The sequence below is a fragment of the Sus scrofa genome, chromosome 1 (genome assembly GCF_000003025.6).
Source record: "Sus scrofa isolate TJ Tabasco breed Duroc chromosome 1, Sscrofa11.1, whole genome shotgun sequence".
NCBI lineage: Eukaryota > Metazoa > Chordata > Mammalia > Artiodactyla > Suidae > Sus > Sus scrofa.
Genome location: NC_010443.5, coordinates 159915196 through 159941887, shown reverse-complemented (window position 1 = coordinate 159941887; position 26692 = coordinate 159915196). Strand labels below are relative to the sequence as shown.

The following is a 26692-nucleotide window of genomic DNA, read 5'->3' as shown; positions in this document are numbered from 1 at the left end:
ATTTACTAACTAGTACTTTTATTAACTTCATATTTATCATCTAATTAGCTCACTATTTCCATTTAACCCTTAGTACACTTGAAAAAAATCATCACTGTTTATCATTTAAGTCCAATAGGCTCTTTATATATATATATATAAAGTCATTTTAAAGATAAATTACACAGGAATAAAGAGGAAATTTTTAAACTATTTAAAATTTCATAAGAATTTAAACATAAAAAATCTCCTTTAGTCAAGTAAATTTTGATGCACAAACATCATAAAAGATGAAATATTACTATCATATATGCTCTATGTGAGTCTTACTGCAAATATAGGCATATTGAAGTCCTTCCTGGTTGAATGACAAATTGAATGAGAATGCCCTATTTTCTTTTGTGTCCTTAGAAATAAATTGTTCACTGGATGGCTTTTAAATTTCGGGAAATTCATGCTAGACAGCTCCATCTGAAAACTTATAATCACAAATTTTGCTTTTATGATCAATTTATGTTCTGCCTCCTTGCATTTATCTTTTGATTCATCCTATAATTTTGAACCAGTTTCCTCTATTTCTTCACTTTGCCATTTGGGGCAGCAAATGTACAATTCTGAATTCTCAACCTTTTCAATAAAAACTAAAAGCAGATCACAAAGATGATGTCTTCAATCTTATACTATTCTTGTAATATGAAACAATACTTTGGGCAATGTAACAAGAAAACAAGAGAATAATCCATTTTACCATTATACCATTTTTGGAGAACTTCAAATTTAGGGGATTCTATCATTCTTACATATTCTTATTATTTTTGTCTTTTTGGCAAGTTATTAATAACTGGTGAGTAATGATTAAGTAATCCCTAAGATGAAGAACTAGCACTATGTGCCAAGATATAAAAAGTAAATATAATAAGATCACTAAGATCTTATATTTTAGACTACAAAAGCAGTTAATGGACCCATGTAGTAACTGCAAGATTGAATGAGTTTTTCCTATTTAAAAGAAATAGCAAATTTTCTCTTTGTTCTTTGGAAGACTTCGAAGGGGGAATAAAATTCATGAAGTATCAGTCCTTACAAATAGTTAAACCTGTTCAAAAAATAAAATTGGATACAATGGACCCTGACAGTATACCAATGAAATAAATTTATCATAGAGGTAAATTTTTTTATCACTAACATAATTAGGAAACCAGTAATGCTTGCTATATCTGTCAGGACTGTGTTCCTTTATATAGCCACTTAAACTAACAATGGCTTAAACAGGTAAATCTCTCATGCAAAAGTAACTGATAGATAGGCAATCCACCTTAGCTATGGTAGTACACTGGTTATTAGGGATCCGTATCCTTCTTATTTTTCTGTTTTGCCTTTCTTAGCATGAATCTTTTGTTCTCAAGATTGTTTCATGGTCCAATTCAGCTGCTATTGCTCCAGCCATCTCATCTATATGAGAGGCAGAAAGCAAGAATGGGTCTAGGGCGGAAAGTATGCATCTCTCAGATGAATCAGCTCTCCTTAAGCATCCTTCCTGGATGTTACACATGGCATTTCTGCCTAACTCACTATCCAGAACTAAGACACATGATCACAACTAGTTGCAAGAAAGGCTAGCCATTATAGTCTTTCTGCTGGATATACTGCCACTGCCAATAACAAAGAGCCTCTTATAGTAAAGAAGGGCATAATGAATACAGGGTAGGTAGCCGATATTTTGTCCCACAACTACCAAAAACCAGAAGATAATCACAACACATAGAAGAAAAAATAACATTAAGATTAGGTAAATATTATTGATAACTGAAGTCTGAAGCCCAAAAGCTTCCTCTCATTCAGTTAAAATGGGAAAATATCAAGTACTAAAAAAAATGTTAAGTGATTTTCTCCTTGACTTCAATCAAAAGTTCTGAAAAGGGCAATAACAATTTCCCCTCAATGATTTGATTTAGTGATTCAGTATTCTTTAATGACATTTATGTAACACTCAAAATCGCCTCCTGGGAATTCCTGACGTGGCTCAGCGGTAACGAACCCGACTAGAATCATGAGGACACGGGTTTGATCCCTGGCCTCGCTCAGTAGGTTAAGGATCTGGCGTTGACGTGGGCCATGGTGTAGGTCACAGATGTGGCTCAGATCCTGCGTTGCTATGGCTCTGGTGTAGGCGGTGGCTACAGCTCTGACTGGACCCCTAACCTGGGAACTGCCATACACCTAGAAAGACAAAAAAAAAAAAAAAAAAAAAATCACCTTCTGAATGACCAGTGGTGTGCCTTTCACAGTTTGGGAAAGATCGGGCTAAAGTGAAGAAATCACAAAAGGAGATAAGTATCTAGAAGTAAACTGAGGATAGAGAGAAAGCCAGAAAAAAGTGCTAGGTTAAGGAATTCTAAATTAAAATTTGGGAATTTATACCTAAAGAAGCACTTAGACATCATCTAGCCTTACAATCATAAACTCACAAAATTTAAAATTATTTTAGAAGTGATCTTTCCCATTGAGTATGATGATTATTTTTAAAACATATTTAGAAGCTAGGTATCTAAGCTCTGTTTCAACTATTGGAAGAGTTGAACAATGGGAATGAGGATGGAGCCAATAACTGGCAAGCAGTTTGATTCCAAAACATTTCTAATCCTAGAAAATGCTTTCTTATACAAAATTAAAATAAGCCTTCTAATACAACTTACCTTGTCTCCTCTCTGGAACAGAAAAAGTAACTTAACCTCTTCTCCATGTATAAATCCTCTGAAGTTTTGAGATACCACCTCACACCAGTCAGAATGGCCATCATTAATAAATCCACAAATAACAAGTGCTGGAGGGGCTGTGGAGAAAAGGGAACTCTCCTGCACCGCTGGTGGGAATGTAAACTGGTACAGCCACTATGGAGAACAGTTTGGAGATACATTAGAAATCTATACATAGAACTTCCATATGACCCTGCAATCCCACTCTTGGGCATCTATCCGGACAAAGCTCTACTTAAAAGAGACACATGCACCCGCATGTTCATTGCAGCCCTATTCACAATAGCCAGGACATGGAAACAATCCAAATGTCCATCGACAGATGAAGTTTTATTTATCTATTTTTATTCATTTATTACTTCCACCTAATTCTTTCTTATTTAAAAGACCACTTGAATATTTTTTATGTAAAAATTACAATACATACAAATAAAGAGCCCTTCCTGAATCCCACGAGGTAACCAGTATTATCAGCCTGTTATGAATTATTCCAGATCTTTATGCACATAAAGAAATGCATTATTTTGTGGGGCCCTCCCATAAATTATAATACATACATATTATATACAATATGCTTTTTTCACTTAATAAACCTTGATATTTTGCATATCAGCACCTAAAGATCACCTTTTTAATTTTTTTTTTTTTTGTCTTTTTCTAGGGCCGCACCCTCAGCATATGGAGATTCCCAGGCTAGGGGTCTAATTGAAGCTGTAGCCGCCAGGCCTACACCAGAGCCACAGCAATGCCAGATCCGAGCCATGTCTGCAACCTACACCACAGCTCATGGCAACGTCGGATCCTCAACCCGCTGAGCAAGGCCAGGGATCAAACCCACAACCTCATGGTTCCTAGTTGGATTCGTTAACCACTGAGCCATGACGGGAACTCCTCGCCTCTTTAATTTTAACTGCTGCATGGTATTCCATATTTGTAGTAAGGACAGGAACTATGATAAACCCTTAGAGTTTCCAGTTTGGCTCAATGAACAAAACTGCTAGAGCAAATACCCTTGTAAATATATCTGTATGTGTACTTTTATGCATATGTGCTTGTGTACAGAATTTCTCTAAATCACCTATAAACAAATGTGCATTTTTACAAACTTGATCGTGCCAAATCACCATGCAACACAACCATACCATTTCACATCCTATCAGATTATGAGAGTCTCTTATTTCCTCACATTCTCACAAATACTAGATACTATCAGTATTTGTGCCTTCTCCTAACCTGAAACAACCTTTTTTTTAAAGTCATGAGCAATATCTCTAAAGTCTTTTCTTTCCAAGCCTAGCCCTCCAATTCCTCCAATCCTACCTTTATAGATCATGGCATTTAAGCCTTTCACTATCCCAGCTTACCTCCTGGAGATACCTCAATTTATCACTGTAGCTCTTCAAATGTATTTCCAACAACTGATTACAATGGTAATAATGGTACAACTGTACTTTGACCTGACCTGTATACAAAATAGGACTGTTACCTATTTTCTTCTGAACTGGTAGATCTTAATGTATTATGAATCACGGTTCTCATTAAGAATCTAATAAAAGGGATGAACACTTTCTCCTAAAAAACAAAAGTCCCCATACATGCAATATGCATATAATTTGAGGTTTCATGAACCACAGACCCAAAGTTAATCATTTATTAATGCAGCCCCTAATAACATTTGTATTTTAGTAACCATATCATTGTTGATTCATACTGAGTTTGTAATCAACTATACTTCAAATTAATTTACATGATATATTTGACTACTGGAAAAATTACATATTTGTCACCCTTTTTTTTTTGTATTTTTTGAAGCTAAGTATTGAGCATTTGCATTATTCTTCAAATGACTTGCCTTTTCACTTTCTATCTATTCCATCAGCCCATTGAGCTCTTGGTAAACTATTTTAAGTCTGCTCATTTATGAATGTCTTCATTCATCTCCATGAAAAAGATTTAAGTAAAAGCACAACACGCCATACAGCTTCTCTTCAGAAGCTTTCATTTTTCTTCAACAAATATTTTTTGAATAACCACTATAGGCTAGGCTCTGAAGTAACTAAGCTGTGACCTAACACCTATTTGTCTTCTCCCGAAAGATACTAGTATAAATTAGTCAACATCTTGCTGAAATCCAGGTATATTTTAGGTATACTATAATCTACCAAATCAGTAACCTAAATATCAAAATTGGAGTTGACATTTGTTTGCATTGCCCTGATTTGTTCATGTATTTTTCAAAAGATTTTCTGAGCTTATTCTACCTCAAAGGTGCTGTCCCCGGGCTGAACTACAACAGTGCACATGACAGAGTGATGCCTCCTCTATGGAGTTTACAGTCTCATACTGGCTCCAAGTCATCACCACACACCTTGCTGAGTGTTCCAAAACATCTATTGAAATAATCCATTCTAAAAGTGTGCAAGAGTTCCCACCATGTCTCAGTGTGTTAAGAATCCAACTGCAGCCACTCAGGTTGCTATGGAGGTGCGGGTTCAATGCCCAGCCTTGCACAGTGGGCTAAAAGATACAGTGTTGTCACAGCTGCAGTGTAGGTCTCAGCTGTGGCTCAGATTCAATCCCTCGACTGAGAACTTCCATACGCCTCAGGTGCAGCCAGAAAATGAAAAATTAATTAATTAATCTAATTAAAGTGTGCCCACTATAAAAAACAAAGGGTCAAGGACATTACTTGATCTTTCCAAATAGTAATTAGCTATTTAAATAGCTAACTACTGATTAAGTTTGTCATTATTTGACCAACAGTGAGATACCAAAATGGTGTCTACAATATAATCGAGAATTTTTTTTAAGTAAATGAAACAGAAAAGGACAACAGAGGATAGCAAGAAGATTACAGCAAACTCAGAAAATTGAAAAGTAGTGTAATCTAATCTATTGAACATGAAGATAATTTTCACTTAATGAAATTCATAATATTCTCTCTTGCTATCTTTGCAAACTCACTATTATTACCAGAGGCACATCTCCTACTTGCATATTCAAAAGGAAAGTTCAGGATCTAAGTCTCTGAGTCTCTGGTAATCAAGCTTAAAAATTTCACTATTTAACCACGTAGTTCATATCTAAGAAAATGCACAGCTCTATTCCTGGATTTGTGAGTCTCTCAAAATGTAAACTGTCAGAAGTATTGTTTTTCAAAGGGGCACAAGATAACACAATTAATAATTCCGCTGGAAAAATTAAATTTAGTTTGCTTAGTGTCAATGAGTTTTTTTAAAAAGTAATTTTCATCTCAATAGTTACAAATTTCATTTTCAATAGAGTCCATATCATAAAATGAGCTCATTTTCTCAGCCATTTTTCAAAAATTTATGTACTACCACACTTACTGTACTTAATATCTAAAATAACAAAAGAAGTGTATTGATTTGGAATTAATACAGTTTTAAGACCATGCATTCATGAGTTGAATCAAGATGGTAACATTAAAAAAAAAAAACTCATGATGTGCAATGTTAAATTAACATCAGTGGCTCTTGAAATCCATGGGACAAAGAAAAAGTTATTTCCTACGTAAGCTTAAAACCATAATTAAACATATATTTCACTTCTTTTTCAAGAATATTCTTTTGAGCACATTTGATAACAGCTGCAGGGAAAGCAACTTGCAGCTTCTAGTCAAAAGAAAAACTATTGGTTCTTTAGAAGCTACTTTATGGCTTTTCGAATTCTCTTTTTGTCTCTCCACCTCAGGTTCTACTGCTTGATATCATTTGTGGAATTAGAAACTAGTATTTTACTGGAAAAAAATAATGCTACTACAAATGAGAAAAAAATTAAACAGCTAAATTAATGAGAATTTCTCTAATTGCCTTCTAGTCAGCCAGGCATTTCTGTTGACCCTTGCTCTGTGTTTTTGAGAAAAGCTGTTATTAGAAGAAAACTACATAGTTATAACTGCAAATTACATTTTTTTAAAAAAACCAAACTATTTTTACATCTCAGAGAAATACTATTACTCAGCATGGGAGCCAGGATTCTAAAAAAGATCATCACACTGTGAGCTTTTGATTACATGAGATTTAATAGAAATTATTCATAGAATACATTATAAATAAGTATAAAACATGTAATCGTTAAATGCTATATTTATATGAATATATAGTAAATATATAAATACAGATTTATAAACATCTGTCAAATATATAAATGTATTTCTAAATATACATTTTCTATAAATGGCCATATTTAGTAGATATAACTAGGAAGTGTGAAAGGACCTATAATTCATAAATAAAACTTTCCATGCCTCATGTATTTAACATAAGCTTATTCTATGAAACAGTAGAGAAAATATGTCCCTATGACTATATTTTGCTTCTGACTGTTCTTTTGCACAAACATCAACAACGCGTTTTTCTATTGCTTTTGCTTCTTTATTGTCTTGAGTCTTTAAACATTGACAATTAGCAAAGGAGGAAATTTTTTTTTCTTTTTACAGCTGTACCTGCAGCATAGGGAATTTCCCAACCAAGGAGCCTACAGCTGATGGCCTACACCACAGCCACAGCAACACTGGTGGCTTGCAGCAACGTGGATCCTTAACCCACAGAGCGAGGTCACGGCTCGAACCCGCATCCTCACAGACTCTGTGTCACATTCTTAACCCACTGAGCCACAATGGGAACTCCAAAGGAGGAAATATTTTCTGTAAATTTAAAACATTTGCAACTCTTCTTTCCCTTCATCTAGGCAAGTTAACTTGAAGCAGCAGGAAAGAAGAGAGGAAAAATTAAATTGTTAATTTTGTGACTTACAGTGAGGCTTGTGAATATATGACCAGACCAGTTTACCTACTACTTAAAACATAACTTTATAATTATCATTTGGGAGTTCCCGTCGTGGCGCAGTGGTTAACGAATCCGACTAGGAACCATGAGGTCGCGGGTTCGGTCCCTGCCCTTGCTCAGTGGGTTAACGATCCGGCGTTGCCGTGAGCTGTGGTGTAGGTTGCAGACGCGGCTCGGATCCCGCGTTGCTGTGGCTCTGGCGTAGGCCGGTGGCTACAGCTCCGATTCAACCCCTAGCCTGGGAACCTCCATATGCCGCGGAAGCGGCCCAAGATATAGCAACAACAACAACAAAAGACAAAAAAAGACAAAAAATTAAAAAAAAAATAATTATCATTTGGTTTTACTGCTTCCTATTCTTTCCTTTTATCCAACATCACAATCAGCATTAGCTACTGGCTACCTAGAGCATCCATTCTAAGCAAAATTACAAAACTGTCAGTCATATTTTTACTTTAGAAAACATGTGAGTGAGCCAAAGCTTAGTGCTAGTCAGCTGTTAAAACTCAATCATTGAGCACTGAGGATACGCAATTGCTCTGTCCAGTGGGAGAGTAGGAACAAGAGCAAATCCTGAGCAGGTCAAGAATCCCATGAAGAGTGGGCCACAAAACATGTGGTCAGCAGTATCAGGTCAGTATCAAAACACAGAGAAGGAGTATTCAGAGCACAGAAAGAATAATTTTTGGAGGGGGGCCCACCCCTAGTGTACCCCTTGTGAGCCTTGCCCGGGCAGTCTCCATCAGCACCTTGGTGTTGTGGTGACACAGCCTTCCATCTTGAGCTTCTCTAGGTGTGTCTGAGGACTCGTTCCTTGGTGTAGAGAGTCCACCACTCTATGAATTAGACTCTAACAGTACAATCCCACTAAACTGGATGTCAGTGATCTCTGCTCCAGCCACCAGGGCCAAGTCCCTGTCTTCTCTCTACCCTGACTCCCCTGAAAATCATGTATCACAAGATTGAGGATCTGCTAAGGCCATGCTGATTCTTTTTAACTTAATGTATCTATGTCGCATTGTAACATCTGGCCAATAAAAGCCCCTATTTAATCATGTGTTTCAGACTCCCCAGACCCTGCTCCTTCCCACTCTTCTCTCCATAAAAGTTCCTAAATTCAAGACTCTGTGATCTGAGTCTATAAATCTCAAGTTCTATAAAATTCTTTTACTTAATACAAGTTGTCTGTATTTCGCTTTGCTAAAAAATGGGTTGTCTATGTTTCACTTTCAACTACCAGATTAAACTCTTTCAGACTGACAGTGTTTTAATGTTTCCTAAAGTGCCAAAATTAATTAAAAGATGTAACATATAATAAGAGATAATCTCGATCTTAAACATTTTAATCATTTCTAAAAGTTTGTAATTATTTTTTCCAATTGTATATTTATCCTACTGTCTGGTAAGTATGCCCCTTTTAGCCTAGTTTTCCTACACTCATCAAAAAAATGGCCTGCAAGACAACCTCCAGAACTGCACCCAATGCAAACTCGAGTACATGCTAGCATTTCAACTCACATTTATAAGCAGTGTGCTATGGACACTGAAAACTCACCTCTCATCTTGTACAACAGTTGTTCAATGGGAGGCCATCTGAAACCAAAAAATCTTATTTTCCTGGGCATTGGGCAACATGGCAGTATTAGCACTGATTATTTTGTTTCTAAATTAGACTTAATTTGCTTTAGAACAGAGAAGATGCCCTTCCTAATCAATATAATATCTGTCACGCAATGGAATCTTAGAAAATACATAGTGATTACTAAGATCTCATCCATCTAGACTTTTGTATATACTAATTTTATTTAATGTCAAATAGCATTGATTTAAGATAGTCAATGTAGTCTTTGAAAAAACATATCCCCAGAATACATATTTTTTTGACATTTGCTTTGAGGTAGACTTCTTAGTATCACAGAATAATATTGGAATTCAACCTGATATAAGAATATACAAAAAAAAAAGAGTCAGAAACTCACCCTCTGCTTATATAATTTAAATCACATAGTTCCTCCTCTTTTAATATTTTGCTTTGCAACAGAAAAAGAAATGGTGTAAGAATTCGGCCCTTTGGAACATAAACCATTTTCAGGAATTCCTCAATATTCTCACTCCAATTTTTTAACAAGTAATGAAAAAGTTAATCATTAACAGAGTTAATCATTTAGATTTCACAGCTTCTAAAATATCTCCCATTACTCAACAATCCTTTCTCTTTCTCTCCCTTCCTCCTTCTCCCCCTCTCCTTCCATCCTGAAAACATCTGACTGAAAATGCAAGAAAAAACTGAGGATTATGTTTCCGAATGGAAAGCCAAAATCCTTGAGATGCTTATGTCAGACCATAGGGTCTGTGTTTAGAATTTCCCCACCTTTATTATTCAGCTTTGTTCTCAGGCAGAGGAAGATGGACAGGAAGTGACAGGAACTTCCAGTGATGACCCCGTCCCTGCCTCATAGAGTAGAAAGTACAGTCCTCTACTCTCAGATAAGAGAAAACTCAAAAGGAAGGAGACAGAGAATGAGGAAGAAGGGGGTACAGGACAGCTGAGGGACAGCAGAATGAAGGGTACCCAGTGCCTCCCTCACTGTCCCTCAGGTTGTGATAACCAGGTGACCCCAGCAAGACTTGCACTGCCCAGAGCATGTTCACCTTGCCACTCACTGCACTGTCCTGTGCCCCAATTTAAAATGGGAATAAAGAAAAACTACTTCCCAGGGTGGTTGCAGGGATCAAATGAGTTAACATAAAAAAAGCTCTTAGAAAAAGGCCTGGCACACAATAAGCCCTCACTAAATCATTTTGTAAGAAACAACATGGCGTACAAGAAGCACAAGGACATAAAATTTAGAAAGGACTTGAAAATGGTTTTTGAAAGCCTTGGGGAAGGAGAGGAATTATATGAGGAAAATGGCACTCTTTTATCTTTTTGAAATACAGAAATTTTTAATATACCTAGAAAATGGGCAAGGGAACAGTTTTTATCTGTTTGCTTCTTTTGGTTTTTGACAGAACATAAGACTCTCTAACTCCGGTCTCATAGTAAAGCAGTTCATCCATATGGGCAGAGTGTGAGAATTAAAATATCTTGTCCACTATCTACCACTGTTCCTTCCATGACAGGTCAATATTGCTTGTCCCAGAGGAGCTGGCTTAATGGCCTGCATCAGCAGCATACTGTATGATTCATTTCTTTGCAAGAAAGTCAGTCATCATTTTCATAAACATTTGCAGTCACTGCTCATCTCTGCTGCAGCATTCCTGTGACACAGCCTCATTGTTTTGTTAAGCAGCAGAGTCTGTGTGCTCTGTCAGGACATTGACAAGCCCTGCTAATCTCTGGAATGACTCCAGCAGGGAAATTAAAGCCCCAAACATGGGACGGCAATGATTCAGCCTGTGGTCAGTTAGGCAGGGACTGGACTGAGACCACAATGTTGAAACATATTTTAAGAATAAACAGTGTGAAGGACACAGAGCAAACTAGGGGTCAGAGTAGAGTGAGAGAAGAGCATCAAAAATTAAGAGAATAGCATTATTGTTGCTGGGGGAGCTTTGGGGAAAAGAAGAAACAGTAAGAAAGAAGGATCTGTTGAGATACATAGAGATCTAGATCTCTCTTGGAGGAGCCATGCAACCTCAAGCAACTTTCTTCACATCTATGAATCTGGTTTTCACCTGTAAAAATAATAATAATTGTACAGAATTTACTATGTGGCAGGCCTTATTATATCTGCTTTATATGTGTCAACTCATTTTATCATCACAGCAACCTGATGGGGTAGGTATTAAAATGTTGTCATTATTTTAACCCATTTTACAGAATAGGAAACTGGAGGAACAAAGATTAGGTCATTTGTTGGGAATTCCTGTTGAGGCTCAGTGGGTTATGAACCCAAGTAGTATCCATGAGGATGTGGGTTTGATCCCTGGCCTCACTTAATGGATTAATGATCCAGCATTGCCATGAGCTGTGGTGTAAGCCAGTAGCTGCAGCTCCGATTCAGTCCTTAGCCTAGAAACTTCCAAATACTACAGGTGTGCCCCTAAAAAGCAAAAAAAAAAAAAAAAAAAAAAAAAGTCATTTGCCCAACGTCATCCACCTAGAAAGCAGAGGACCCAGAGTTTCCACCTGGGAAGGCTAGCTCCAGGGCCCATGTGCTCACCCACTACACTATGCTATACTGCCTCTCCAAAGAGGTAGAGAACTGAACTACAAATGTGTATCTCTAACTTCTGCTTGGGGTGAATACAGACACAGACTATTTTTTGTTTCTTTCAATTCCAACTCTTCATAAACCAATACCATTGTAATACTGCTAAAAATATGAAGTACTAGAAAAATGAGCACAGGATTGGAAGTTCTTGCAATGTCAGATTACTATAAAAGTTTCCAAATGCTTTCCATTTCTATACTTTTATCACAGACCAGTAATAAATGGTTCCCAGACCAGCCCTGATTTATCAACCATGCTGTGTGCAGCACTGAACTGATGATTTCTAAATTCCAGCTTCATGATTCTACTGGGTAAATTGTGAAAAGCTGTCTGTGTTTCCCTCTTCTCTACAAAAACTCAGTCCTAATAGAGGTTAAAATTAAACCTAAACGAGGCACCTAAAACAGCTCCTGCTTGAGGTTAGACATCTTCCCTCTATTTACAAGCATTTGCTGAGCACCTGCTTCGTTTCTTGTGTTGTGTCAAGTGTCATGGATAGAAAGATAAAGATACAGCCTCTTCCATGAACTCAGACTCTAGAGGAGAGGACAAAAACTACATTGGGTGCTTCAAGATTACCACAATTACTGATGACATTTAAAGCTATAAGAGCAAAAAGAAAAAACATTCTTCCCTCTCTCTTTTCAGCCCCTTTCAAGAAATAAAAGGAATGGAACCTGTGATTCCCAAGCCATCCTTTCTACCAGCTGAGTATAGACAGAGTAGGGAGGTGTCAGGGCAAAAATAAAAAAGTATAAAATTAATTTTTAAAAATGGAATATCCAATCAAGTCAGAGCATCAGTTGGGCTCTGGCCTTACTCATGCTGCAGCAATCCTGGCCCTCTCTCTCCTTAATATTTCTATTATATGCTCTCCTTCTTCAAGGTCTGGGTGGCCGGAAGATGTCTCATGTGCACTCCATAAGTACTCCTCTCGTTGTTGCCCATGGGACACCATGGCCATTTTTCTCCTACTTTGATCTGGTTCATTTCAGTGATGTCTTCTTTTTTTGCATTTAGGTAAGTGGTGGTTCAGCCACCAATGGCTGCTAGAGTCTCCTGTGCATGATAAGAAAGGCCCTGCTATCTAGTCAAGCGTTCCATTTTCCATCACCAGAAAAGAGCCTTATCAATGTTGATGCCTTTTGTCTCAATATCTCAACTCTCCTAAAGTTTGTTTGTTCTTCCATTTTGCTTGCCTCACTTCTCCTGTATGGAACTGAAGTTTCAGTTCACAGGGTTAGGTTTAGAAGGATAGCAATGGACTCTGTAGAATCACACCTCTCAGACACTAGCCCAAGGCTCTCTGAGATGTGCACATCACCTCTCCCTCTGAGATGAAATAATTCCAGTTTGCTTAATTCTTTCAAGTAAAACGGATCTGCCAGTCCTTCAGGCATACCTGACACAAGGTTAAGCTAGACTGCCCATTCAAGAACATTCCTGTGCCTCAACAATATGCTCCCTCTTTTTCTTCATTTTTAATGATTAAAGACAAAGGAAAAGAGGGAGCATAGCTTAACCTTAACCACTTATCTATGCCACAGTAATTCCCAACTTTAAAAAGCCTTGGGAGCTCTCACTGCGGTTCAGCCAAAACAAATCTGACTAGGATCCGTGAGGAAGCAGGTTTGATTCCTGGCCTCATTCTGTGTTGCCATGAGCTGTGGTGTAGGTTGCAGATGCGGCTTGGGTCTGGCATTGCTGTGGTTGTGGTGTAGGCCAGCGGCTACAGCTCTGATTCGACCTCTAGCCTGGGAACCTCCATATGCCATGAATGTGACCCTAAAATAAAGAAGCCTCCACAACACCACACCTAGTAACACAATTTAGTGCAAGCAGCAGTGGAGAATGTTATATGGGAATCTGGATGGTGATGGGAATTTTATCTGCCTCTCTGGAAGGTATGGCAGTATGCAGAGAAACCTGTCACTTCTTTGCTATATGCAGGCAAACAAAGGAATTTTTGGGAAAATTATAGTGTGCTAGATTTTAATTTTTTTATAATGATTTTTATTTTTTCCATTATACCTGGTTTTTAAATGCTAATTCACATATCTTTTGGTATTTGTTTCTCTGTTGTTTTTCCAAACACAAACCCCTGCACTGGATGTTGATTCTTGAAGTTTTGCAGGATATCTCCTATCTCTTAAAGTCATATTTCCTCTTTCAATTAAGTTTTCTAATTTATATACAACTTGATTTTTGGATAAGATTTATTTTTTGTGTCTTTTGCCCTTTCGATTATTTGTAACTTCCAAATAATCACAATTATTATGTTTGTTGTTCCAATAAATAACAAGCTGACTCAACATGTCCAGTGATTTCTGCTATAAGGGAAATCCTGGTCCTCAAATGCAGCCACAACTTAAATATTTTTAGCTTTTTCCAAATTTGATATCTCTTCTTCAAATCACCTAGAAGCAACAAAGTATTCTTCCCTCTTCTCTCCAGCACACCCCCACCCCCCATACCAGGCGGCCTCTCCTCCCCTGATTCTCTCTAGCACAAAAGAGTTAAAACATCAGGGCTATTCTTGCAAAGTCTTAGTAATATGCCTATCAAATTAAGAGCAGAGAGCAGCTCTGGGAGTTCATTTTGAGAAGTAATTTTTCACTAATCCCTTCTCAAATAAACAGTGATAGTTTACAATTATTATTTCTTATTTAGCATTATAGTTACCCTTCTCGCCCTTACTTCAGCCTTATGTTGCTTTGTAGTTGATACTCTGAAGAAAAAAAAAACCTGCAGAGTCCTTACATTTTTGTATTTGTGTCACATATCATATGTGAAACTTTGAGGAAGCTGTAAATTTGTACGTGACCTACACTGGTGTCCTGACAGCACAGGACACCTGGAAGGGCTCAAAAATGACAGTAGAATATCTGGCTCCCATTACTGCTCCCTTATCCTAGGTATCTTTAAAAAAAAAAAAAATGGTGAAAAAAGAAACTGCCTTAGTTGTTTTTACAGGTTGGTGACACTTACTAGCATAAATTTCACAGTATCTAGATTGTAAACTCTCTGGGAATAGCAGTTTATCTTTTTCTTTCTTTCTTTCAAACAGTGACGGGTATAAAATGAGTTCTCATCAACTACCAGTCAGTTGATTTCAGAGGTAAACCATGAAACAATTCTCTTGGAAAATATCAAGAAAACATGTCTGATAAAGAATGAATTTGTTGCATTCACCCATCAAATGTTTTATATCCCTATTACCATCAGCTACAGGTCCCCAGTCAAGGTTTGATCAGAAACGTTACCTCTCAAGTGAGTATGGGGTAAACTGAAGTTGCTGAGTCTGAGTCTATGTGCTCCCTCCCAGTCCTACTGCTCTCCTTCTCCCTGGGGAATCTGCTCCTACTTTTCTTGCCTTTGTCCCTCTTCACTAGAGACTGGGCTGTTTGACCCTGTGACCAGTTGATACTTTTAAGGCTCTTGACATATTTTACTTAATTGCCCTCCACAAAGGATGTATACCAACACCCCCACCAACAGTGCAAGAATGGTAGTATTTCAGCAGTCTCACCAAAACCGGGTATAAGGAAATAAATGGCAGGTGGTGGGAGTTTCTCACTATTGGAATGACAGGTTACAGGTAAGCAAAGTGAGAAGCTAGACCAAACCATGTAGTACTGGATGAGAATCAGAGATATAAGTATGAACTCATATTTAGCTTACTACAGCTACAGATGACAGAGAAATAATTAGAGATGTTTAGGTACATATGAGTTAGCTTATATACATATATTTCCTAGCTCTGTCCCTTGAAAAGGGCCAGAAGTAATGACACCCCAGCAGCATTGAGCACTCTTACGGCACATATCTTGGTTTCTAATACCATTCTCCAATAAAAGGAACCAAGGGATCTTGAAGAAATGGTTGGTTAAGGGACTGGGGCATAAATACACAAGATAAACCTGAGACATCTTCTGGTGCCAGCAAGTAAAAAGTGCTCAGAAAATAAATGATGGTGGCATGTCAGAAATCTCAGGAGCCAACCTTAAAGAGTTCCCAATGGTCAAAGCTGGAATAATTTGAGCAATAAAATAACATAGCATTGAATTATAACCTAAAGTAGAAGATAATTATCCATGAGTCCATACTGATAAAATTAATAACTAAATAATTTAAAAGGGAAAAGAGACAAATCTCCATGAAGAATTCCAAATAATGTATGTAAATACTCCACCCTCAAGGAGATGGAGCATAATCCCCCATTCCTTAAATGTGGCCTGCATAGTAACTTCCTTTCAAAGAGTATGGTATGGAAAGGGGAGAGTCATTTATAGTGGAGAAGTCTGAAAACAGTGACTTAACCAGGAAACTAAGGTTAACATCAGCAGTGATAATCCATAGCATGTATCCTCAATATGATGTGATGAGAATGGCACTTTACCTCTGTGGTCTTTTTTCCCCAAAACCCATAATCTCTGTCTCATCATGAGGAAAATATTAGAAACAACCCAAATTGAGGGACAGTCTATAAAATACCTGATCACTACCTCAAAATTGTCAAGGCCATCAAAAACAATGAAGTCTGAGAAACTAAGGAGACATGATGATTAAATGTAACATAATGGCTTGGATCCTAGGAGGACAGAAATAGGACACCAGGTAAAAACTAAGAATGGACTTTAGTTAGTAACGACATCTCGATACATTCATTAGTTGTGACAAACGTACCATAGTAACAGGAAATGAGTACAGGGTAAAGGGGAACTCCCTGTAATACTCCTGCAATTTTTCCATTAAATCTAAAACTGTTCTAAACTTTAAAATTTATGAAATGTTTTTTAAAAGGCCTAAAGGAGTTCCTGTTGTGGCTCAGCAAGTTCAGAACCTGACATCGTGTCTGTGAGGATGTGGGTCCAATCCCTGGCCTCACCCAGTGGGTTAAGGATCTGGCGCTGTCAAAAGCTGCAGCATAGGTCACAGAGGCAACTTGGCCCTCACATTGCTGTGGCTAAGGCATAGACTAGCACTCAGATTCGACTGCTAGCCCAGGAACTTCCATATGCTGCAAGTGTGGCCATAAAAAGAGAAAATAATAATAATAATAATAATAATAATAATAATAATAATAATAATGCCTAGAAATTACCTGGCATATATAGGTGTTCAATAAATGGTAGCTTTATTATTATTATTTAAATGATTTTTGCCATTTTGAAAAGGAAAGGGAAATATCTGGTTGTTTCTATTTGAATTTCTTTGATTATTAATGAGGCTGGACTTTTTTTTTTAAGTTTGTCTTTGCTTTTTATATTCATATCCTTCATCTGGATCAGTAGCTTCTTGATTCTGCTGTTTATCTGGCTTCACTAGGGTGATCAAACTTCCCAGTTTGTCAGGACAGTCCTAACATATGTCTGCTGACCCAGTAAATGATTAATATGATCCCCTTTCCTGTAGAAAGATAAATTATATGGTCACCTACTATGTCCCACTGCTGCCCTCACCTACTTCGTGTGTTCTCCCACATAATCATACTACCATTCCAGCTTTTACTCTCTACTCTGCCAGCACCCAGAACATACCTTGGCAAATAAATGGGGGTACTCTTTTTTGGTAGCTAATAGTCTTCTGCCAAAAAAATTCAAATATTTTGCTAAATGACTACACTTTGTAGAAGATACAATTCCAATATAAATTGCAACCCAGTTCAGCTGGAAAGAACACAGTGTTCTAAATATGCAAAAGTTCCTTTTCCAAACACTTGTGTTCTGAAGGACATTTTCCTCTGCCCATCCTCTGTGTTGGACTGCATTCAATGCCACCCCAAGACAAGGCATGATGCTACAGAGCTGTATACACACACCGTCTTGCAGCCACCACAGCATTCCTTCTCTTCCTTCCTTCTCTTCCCTCTTCCTCCCCCTTCCCTTCCCTTTTCCTTCCATTTCTTTTCTTATCTCACTTTCTTTTTACTTTCCCTTCTTCTTTCCTTTCTTCCCTTCACCTTCTGCTTTGGCATGGAGGAAGTTATTTATGGTTCAGTTTATTTCCCCCTCCTTTATTTATTATACAAATAAAGTCACTGAAAAAAATTTTTAAATGCAGATAGGCCAAAAGAAAAAAGTCCATGCTCACAGATAGCAATTACTATTTTCATGTATCTTTCCCTAAATCTGTTAGGGGCAGTGTACCAATGTGCAGATCGTTGCTGGAATCAAGAGCTTCCTGGCTCTCACACATACTGACTATGTGACCTTGAATAAGTTGCCTTGGTTTTCACACATGTAAAATGGAGATAAATGATATATATTATTAAAATATACCGTATCATTATTTATATCAGGATTAAACAAGATAATATAAGTAAATCACCTAGGACAATGCCAACAACAGAAAAGGTGTTCAATAAGTGGTAGGTGTTATTAACAATACCTATTTTGTCAAACATGAGATCATACTAACGTTCCAAATTTGGTACTTGGTATTTTGCTCAACAAAATTCAAAACTCTTTGCTATTAAAGATCTATACTGTTATTTTTGACATTTATTTCTTTGTGTTGCATTTTTATTTTGAAATACAATGATAAAAGTAAATGTTAAAAAATAACTAATGATCACATGGTAGTTCTATATTTAGTTTTCTGAGTTACCTCCATACTGTTTTCCATAGTGGCTGTAACAATTTACAGTCCCACCAACAGTGAAGGAGGGTACTCTTTTCTCCACACCCTGTCCAGCATTTGTTATTTGTTGACTTGTTAATTACCATCATTCTGACTGGTGTGAGGTGGTACCTCATTGTAGTTTTGATAGCCTTTCTCTAATAATTAGTGATACTGAGCATTTTTCATGTACCTGTTGCTCATCCATGTCTTCTTGGGAGAAATGCCTATTTAGGTTTAGGTTTTCTGCCCATTTTTCAGTTGGGTTGTTGGTTTTTTTTTTGTGGTTGAATTGTTTGTATGTTATGGAGATTAGACCCTTGTCTGTGGCATCATTTGCAAAGATTTGTTTCCCATTCTATAGCAATCCCACTCCTGGGCATATGTCTGGACAAAACATTCATTCAAAAGAGTTACATGCACCCCTATGTTCATCACAGCACTATTCACAACAGCCAAGACATGGAAACAATCTAAATGTCATGAATGGATTAAGAAGATGTGGTACATATATACAATGGAATACTACTCAGCCATAAAGAAGACAAACTAATGCCATTTGTAGCAACATGGCTGGAACTAGAGATTCTCATGCTAAGCAAAGCCATAAAGAAAAAAAAAATGAAAAACATCATATGATATCAATTATTTGTAGAATATAAAATATAGCACAAATGATCCTATCTGCAAAATAGAAACATATCATGGCCACGGAGAGCAGATAGTGGTTAGTGGTTCCCAGCAGGGAGGAGGGAGGGAATGGGATGGATGGGGAGTTTGGGGTTTTGGAATGCAAACTGTTACATTTGGAATGGATGGGCAATGGGACCCTACTATTCAGCACAGGGAACTGTGTGTGATTGGCTCACTTTGCCATACAACAAAGTACAGCAAAGAAACACTGTAAATCAACTATCCTTTAATAAAAAATAAAATAATTAGTGAACATCATGTCTTACCACTAATTTAGGAACTCCCTAAGCATTCTAATTTCCCTCTGAATTATCACCATTCTCATATATGAATACAGGGACACTACAAAGTAAAAAGTCTGGGCCAATGATGTCTGTGGCAGCCCCTTGCTCTTATGAGCTCCACATCCTCAAATCCAGATGCACCATCAGGAACCGGGACTTGGCAAGAGGCTTAATGAGCTCCAAGGAACAACCTAAGCTATATACAGTATTTCTCAACACAGTATGAATTTTAGGTGGTGTTTTTGTAATTTTATTAGAGTAATTGGCTCTTTGGGGGTTTGTTGGTCTATTTGCAGGACTGTTGTTTGTCATTGTTGTTCTTTGTGTTGTTCAGGAGCAGGGATTCGGCTTTTACTTGCTTTCATAATTGAGAAATAAGAAACAAGAAAACAGTACAGAAAATGTAATTTCTGTTTACTCATAGAAAACAGAACCTTAGAAACAACTTCAGGGGTAGAATCAATACAACACAAAGAGAAAGTATTGAGTTTCTCAGTATTTGACTAGATTTTCCCTGGAGAAAAGTCTGAGGGCTAATTATCTGGGGACACATATACACATACATATTCTTAGGGTTTCAGTGTAATAGCAATAATAGCCCTTTGCACAATGATAGCACTGTGATATGTGATGTATTTCATAGGCAATCCATTTGTTTCTGAATACATTTGCATAAAGCACTCTGTAAAAAAATAAACAAGCATGATGTATATGAATCAATTAAAGGAGCCTTTGATGATATATTCTTCCTGTCAGTTAACTGGTCCATTTCACCTATTAGAAGTCCCTGACAAGGACAAGTAGCACAGTCCCTGGTATTTTAGGCAATGATAAATACCTGTTGGACTGATTTGGAGGTAAACTGCTATAAAATAAGGTATAGAACTCTGTATTTAGTTTATTGGTTCCGTGGAGAAAATATCCTTCAGCATAAAGCACATGTATTAAGGGCTTACTAAGCACCAGACATTGTAATAAATGTTTTACATGCTGACCTCACTTTTCCCCTCAGACACCTTTGAGGGAGATATTAGGATGACTTGACTCTTACAAACAGGGAAACTGACACCTGTGGAGGTTACATCAGCTACCAAGGGGCCACACAGCTAACAGGTGACAGAGTGAGACTGACAAGAATGCCCTTTTCTTGACCACTTCTCTCCATTGTGATACCTGTCCTGGAGCCATCTGTGGGCAGCTACACCAGGACCCAGGGCAGGCACCAGCATCAAACCCTCTTGCAGCTCAGTAATTATTGAGCTACAACTGATTTTTAAAATATGAATATAACATAATAAAAATCATTGACATATATGGACATTTGATCCATAAAGTAAATAGCAATTGAACTTATTCCAATTTTTGTACAATTTCAGTTCTTTCAGAACATTCTATGTCAGGTGTCCAAGATAAGGACTGAGTGAGAAGACACAGTAGATGTCCTATGTTTAGCCCTACTTACTGTGATAGTGTCTGAAGGTAGCACTCAAGGTCAGAATAATGATATGAAACAAAGCATTTTTACCATACTACCGACAACTTTATATACAGTCTCATTATACCTTCACAACTGCTAGAAGTAAGTATTTCTATTCCTTTTCTACAGACCAAGAAATTGAGAAACTCACAGGAGAAAGATAATTATTCAGGCCATCCAGCTGGTTTCATAGGCTGGCTCCGTCTCTTCCTATTTCTTTGACCTTGAGCAAAGCTGACCTTCTGCCCATTATATTATACTTCCTCTCATGGTGCCATTATATTCTACACACAGGCCAACCTCAGACAAAAGTGTGATGTAGGCAGATACCCTCGGTACCTCCCGTGATCCCCTACCTGTTTGCTCCTTCCCCTCCTTTCAATGCGCCCATTTCTCCCACGTTCCCAAGAATCTCATCCTGTCCAGATTCTTCCTAACATGGAGAAAAATGCCACTGCCTTCCCCAGGATAATTCACATCATAATACAGGCCAGGCGTGATGCTGGGCACAGATGGACAAATATGAATAGGGAGCTGACCCTTTCAAAGAACACACAGCACAGCTGGGAAAAGCAAAAGGGATGCCATTATCCTAGGACAAAGAATAGGTGGAGAAAGCCATTTTCTGAAATACATGTAACAGCTTTATAGTGATATACTTTGCATGCCATATAATTCACTCATTTAAAGTGAAGAGTCCAGCGGTTTTTTAACATATTCACAGTGTTGTGCAGTCATCAACACAATCAATTTTAGACCATTTTAAACACCCCAGAGAGAAATCCTGCACACACTAGCTTCTCCACATACCTCCTACACCAGCCCTAAGCAACTACTAAGCTACCTTTTATATTTATAGATTTGTCTATTCTGGACATTTTATATAAATGGATAATATAACATGTGGTCTTTTGTAATTGGCTCTGTTCTATTTCTTTTATATTCCTCACAATAACTTTAGGATGAGGGTATACATGTTTATTCCTCCTTTACAGCAAAGGAAACAGACTTAGGATAAGTAAAATGTTCCCAAATCAAGCAATATGTACTATGTGAGCCAGGACTCAAACCCACAGGCAGAGTGTTTTAAAAGAAACAGAACAGAGCCTGGTACTTAGTAGGAACTCAATAAATTACAGCTAACAGAAGGAATGCATTAATTAATTAATAGAAATTAATGAAGGAACACATGAATAAAAAGTACCTAGCACAGTATCCTGCACTAGGTGTTCAGCAGTTAACTGTTCGTGCTCAATACATGCAAGCAGTAAAGATGAATGTGCAAAAAGGGCAAACATTTCATTGTTACCACCATCCTGTGACCAGAACACAACATAAGTGGTAGATGTCTTCATATGTTCTGCCCTGTTGGCAGGTCGCTCCCTGAGGTCCTGTCAGACAGGAAGAATTCATGTCCACAGCCACTCAGCTCTTTCAGCTGAGGAAACATGATTTGTGAGCCACCATGCTCATCATCCTCTTCCATCAGGCCATTTATGGCCCTTACAATTCCACTCTTGATGAGAATGCATAAAATGTTATTGGCCCTGTGTGCTTACTGTATAATATACGGAACTTACAAAAGACATTATTAAATATTGTTAAATGAAGGGCTGAATAGGTGCACTAAAACGACTGCATGTTGAAAGGATTTGTTAACCCCACTGATGCCATAGAAAGTAACTGCCACATTTCCCCAATTTCTCCTTGCACAAAAATCATTGTTAAATGGTTGGGAGTTCCCATCATTGCTCAGTGGTTAACGAATCCGACTAGGAACCATGAGGTTGCGGGTTTGATCCCTGGCCTTGCTGAGTGGGTTAAGGATCCGGGGTTGCCATGAGCTGTGGTGTAGGTCGCAGACTCGGCTTGGATCTGGTGTTGCTGTGGCTGTGGTGTAGGCCATCAGCTACAGCTCCAATTGGACCCCTAGCCTGGGAACCTCCATATGCCACAGGACAAAAAAAAAAAAAAAAATCATTGTTACATGGTTTGAAAGGACCGTGCAGAAAGGAAGTTCTGGGTTAAGAACACTGGCCCCAGGGTCAGGAGCCTTGGTTCAAATATTGACTCTGGCATTCACATTATTTTCAGCAATTCACTGTACTTCTCTGGACATGAGTTGCACTTATAAATGAGAGGTTGGTCAGTATAGCGTCTAGGCTCCCCAACTCTGGCATTCTTTGAATCCACAAAAATATTCAGTGTAGAATTTATATCTACTACTCTTTTTTTCCCTCAGTAATTTCTCTATTCATGATATCAGCACTGTGCTTTCAGGATGGGCTGGATGAAACATTAAAAGCAAAGAATCTCGAGGTAGAATTGCCTAAACTGATCTTATTTAGCCCAGAGGCTCCAACCAAGTGCAGAGGACTTGGGCAGTGGAGTGAACTGTTCCAAATGACCAAGAATAAATATTTTGAAGCTAGAAAGTGGGATCAGTGGTATCTCAACAGGTGCACTTCATCACAACTGACCAGTCCTATCACTTCTACATCCAAACACACTTATGTCTCTGTTTCCACCTACTCCTCGTGCACTGGTCTCCAGACTAGCTCTCTACGCTTTATTGTGTTTCAGCTGTATCTCTTGCTTTCTTTCTTCTCAACTCCTCTGAAATTGATTGCTCCCAAGGGACATAGATTTCTTCACTGGCATTACATGTGCTCAAGTATGTGTACAGTGACAGGAATAAGAGAGGGATTGATTCAGAGAAGACAAGGGAAGTGGAGAATAGTTCTGGAGAAGGCCCTGACTCCCACAAAAACATCTGACACAGGAAGACAGACAGACAGAGATCACCTTTAATAGACAAGTCCTTAGGGAAGGCCCTGACTCCCACAAAAACATCTGACACAGGAAGACAGACAGACAGAGATCACCTTTAATAGACAAGTCCTTAGGGCAAACCAACCAAAATATGTAGAGTACTTCAGTTTTTTTTCAATGTTACTTCAAATCAATTTTTTTCTGACAAATGGTTCATAGGTACCGAGATACTGGTATATATTCATTTTTAACAAAGAAAAATGATTTTTTGACTGTCTATCATACTTTCTAAATAAGATGGCTGTGTTCATGGGAAGACCTATAGATGAAAGAAGCACCGTTAACAGTAAATCATAAAAAGTAATGTCTAGATTCTGAAGCTCTCAGAGAAGAGTCCAATGTGCCATATATGAATGTTTGCAGTAGGTTTTCTGTGTAGTCTGTTACACACAAAGTAGAATCCTACATTTCTATAACAGCATGAATTTATTCTCATTTCATTGTTTCAATTCACTTTATAGTTAAACTAAAAAGCATTTTTATAATTGGAGTGCATATCAGCCTATACTCACATATCTGACTTTTTGCTGGCTTCACCATTTCTTAGAGCAGGAGAAAAAAATTTTCCTATTTCTACAATACTGTAAACCCAAGGAACCCTAAAAGGAAAGCATATAAAATTATAAAACCAAAAGAAGGATAAATATCACATAACTTCCCACATGTATTGAACATAAAGAGGAACTAATAGATGAGTTTACCAAGAAAAATGAAAATGTTTTTGGCATATTCCAATTCCAAATAACATATGTTTCCAGAAAAAAATTAATTCCACAAACTAGTATATTAACTGCCACCTGTCTTTAATAGCCTATTTTAACTTTTTCTGTGGGAAACTCTTTATTGCATTAATGAACTTCATCAAGTATTTCAAAAAACAGTTGCCCCACTTTGCCTCCTGAATAAGTCTCCCTGTGGTCAATTATTGTTCCTAGTTCTTCATTTCTTTCCTATAATGATATTACACATCATTTCCTTTGCTACATGACTTCACAGAGCCCCCAGCAGTGTCAATAAACTAAATTACCACATTGTTTTTTGGCTTAACCACGTGTCTTTCTCTACCTAATAGAAAGTTAATGGGTATGATGCAAACGAAGATGTAAATGTGCTTGCATAATGTGGCTTGACTGTTGTGTTTCTGCCATCTGTCATGACAAAATTATGTGTTGGGAAGCTCCTGATCCCAGAATGAGAGATACATGGAAGAGTTCCAAATGCTGCTATCAGCCTGAAGCAGGTATGAGGGAATTAAAAAAGAAAAATAAATATTGTAAACCACGAAGATTTGGGAGTTGTTTGTTACATAGCTTTTTGCAGCCAAAACTGACTGATACATTCCTTCTGTATCAGTTACCAATTGCCACAATCTAACAAAGCAACACAAAATTTGTCACTTATAACAACAACCACTTGTTTTTACTAATAACACTAAAATCAGTTGGATAGTTCTGGTCTCCAATGGGTTCAATGAAACTTATTAACACATTTGTAGTCAGCTTTAAGCCAGTTAGGAACATCTTCTGACCTTGGCTAGACTCCTCAACCTATCTGAGAGCTTGGATGAGACAGATGGGCATACTCAGCTCTGCCTCACAAGGTCTCTCATCCTCCAGCAAATTAGGCTTGTTCTGAGTACTCAAGGTATCCTGACACCTACACTTTGAACTTCTTCATGAGGCCACTGTCACTTCTGCTGCATTCTACTGACCAAAGCAGGTTATAAAGCCACCCAGATTCAAAGTAGAAGACACCAACTCCACCTCTCAAGGAAAGAACTGCATTCACATTGAAGAGGGTATAGATACAGGGAAGGTAGAACTTAAGAAATAACCAAATTAAAAGCTAGAGCTCATCTAGGTACTGCCTGTCGTTTTTATTAGGTGAACCAAACAAGCTATAAACACAAACTGTGCACACAGAGGTATTCAATATATTGCACTGGAGATGGTGAGACCAAAAAAACTGAATAATTTTTGTGCCCATAAAATACAATTATGCTGACAGTGATGGGACCTAGTACTTTTGACAAAGCCACCTTCCTTTAAGCATTTAATAGTACTTAACATTGATTCCTCCTCTATTTTGCATTCCTTCAACAGTCTTGTATTCTGTTCATTCTGAATAATATTTTGCATTTAATGCGAATGCTTTATTTTTCATTTTCACTTATACTCCCCAAAGTAGATGATATAGATTGATTGTAATGTGATTTTTAAGTCTTATGAACATAACTCCATATTCTCTGTTAAGCCACTTCCAATTAGGGTTCCTGTTCCTATGGAGCTTACAAACTATTGTTTATGTATCCTCCTACCCACTATGCCTTGCTTAAAATTCTAAATTCAGTTGGCTTTAGATTGAGGAAAAGGTGATCCCTGCACCCAGTTTTCCTCCCGTCCCTTTCATTTCAAGAGTCATAAAATTTTATAATATTTTATAGTAATTAAATAAATAAAAACACAGAAAATGCAAATAAAACTCAGGAAGCACCAAACAAAGTGCTGGACACAGGGATTTGCCAAGTAAAGCATCCATTTTGGAACATCTCAGTGGTTTTCCAGAACTTTACCCATATCTGGCTAAATGAGAGCTACCCAAAAAATCAAGTGGTATGCAAAACAATTATTCACCTATAATCTGAGATTTTAATTAATGTACTTCATAAGGCACAGAAAAATATACTCAAGCCTTTAAACTGATGAAAAAATGGCATCAAGAAAGCTGACTAAAACTAGAGACCACTATGTGCTTTCAAAGAAGTCAGATCAAACACTAGTTTGCAAAATTTGTAAGGATTAGAGGGGGCAGTGAAATAATCTTTGTAACAAGAAGATCACTGAACCGTTAGAAAACCAAAAGGCACTTTCTAAAGCAGTACTTTGATATAACCTCCTCTCTTGGGAAGGTTAGTAGTAATTCATCTCTGAGCAGTTAGCAATGGTATGCAGAGCTGGCCCTCTGAGACACACTCTTACCCCTCACTGATTTGCCCTCAGGTCTATAGATCTAATGGCTCCCC

At 37.6% G+C, this 26692-nt stretch overlaps 1 protein-coding gene across 2 annotated transcripts in view; it reads left to right on the top strand.

Annotated features, from left to right (window-relative positions):
* CDH20 (cadherin 20) overlaps window positions 1–26692 on the top strand; it is a 207895-nt gene that overhangs the window by 83098 nt on the left and 98105 nt on the right. Inside the window, exon 1 of one of the 2 annotated variants that reach the window (XM_021099806.1) lies at window positions 18962–24910. The exons of the other annotated variant lie outside the window; for it this stretch is intronic. The gene's annotated coding sequence lies outside the window, so the exon portion shown is untranslated. Of the gene's footprint in view, window positions 1–18961; window positions 24911–26692 lie in introns of those variants that run through there. 2 annotated transcript variants of the gene reach the window in all.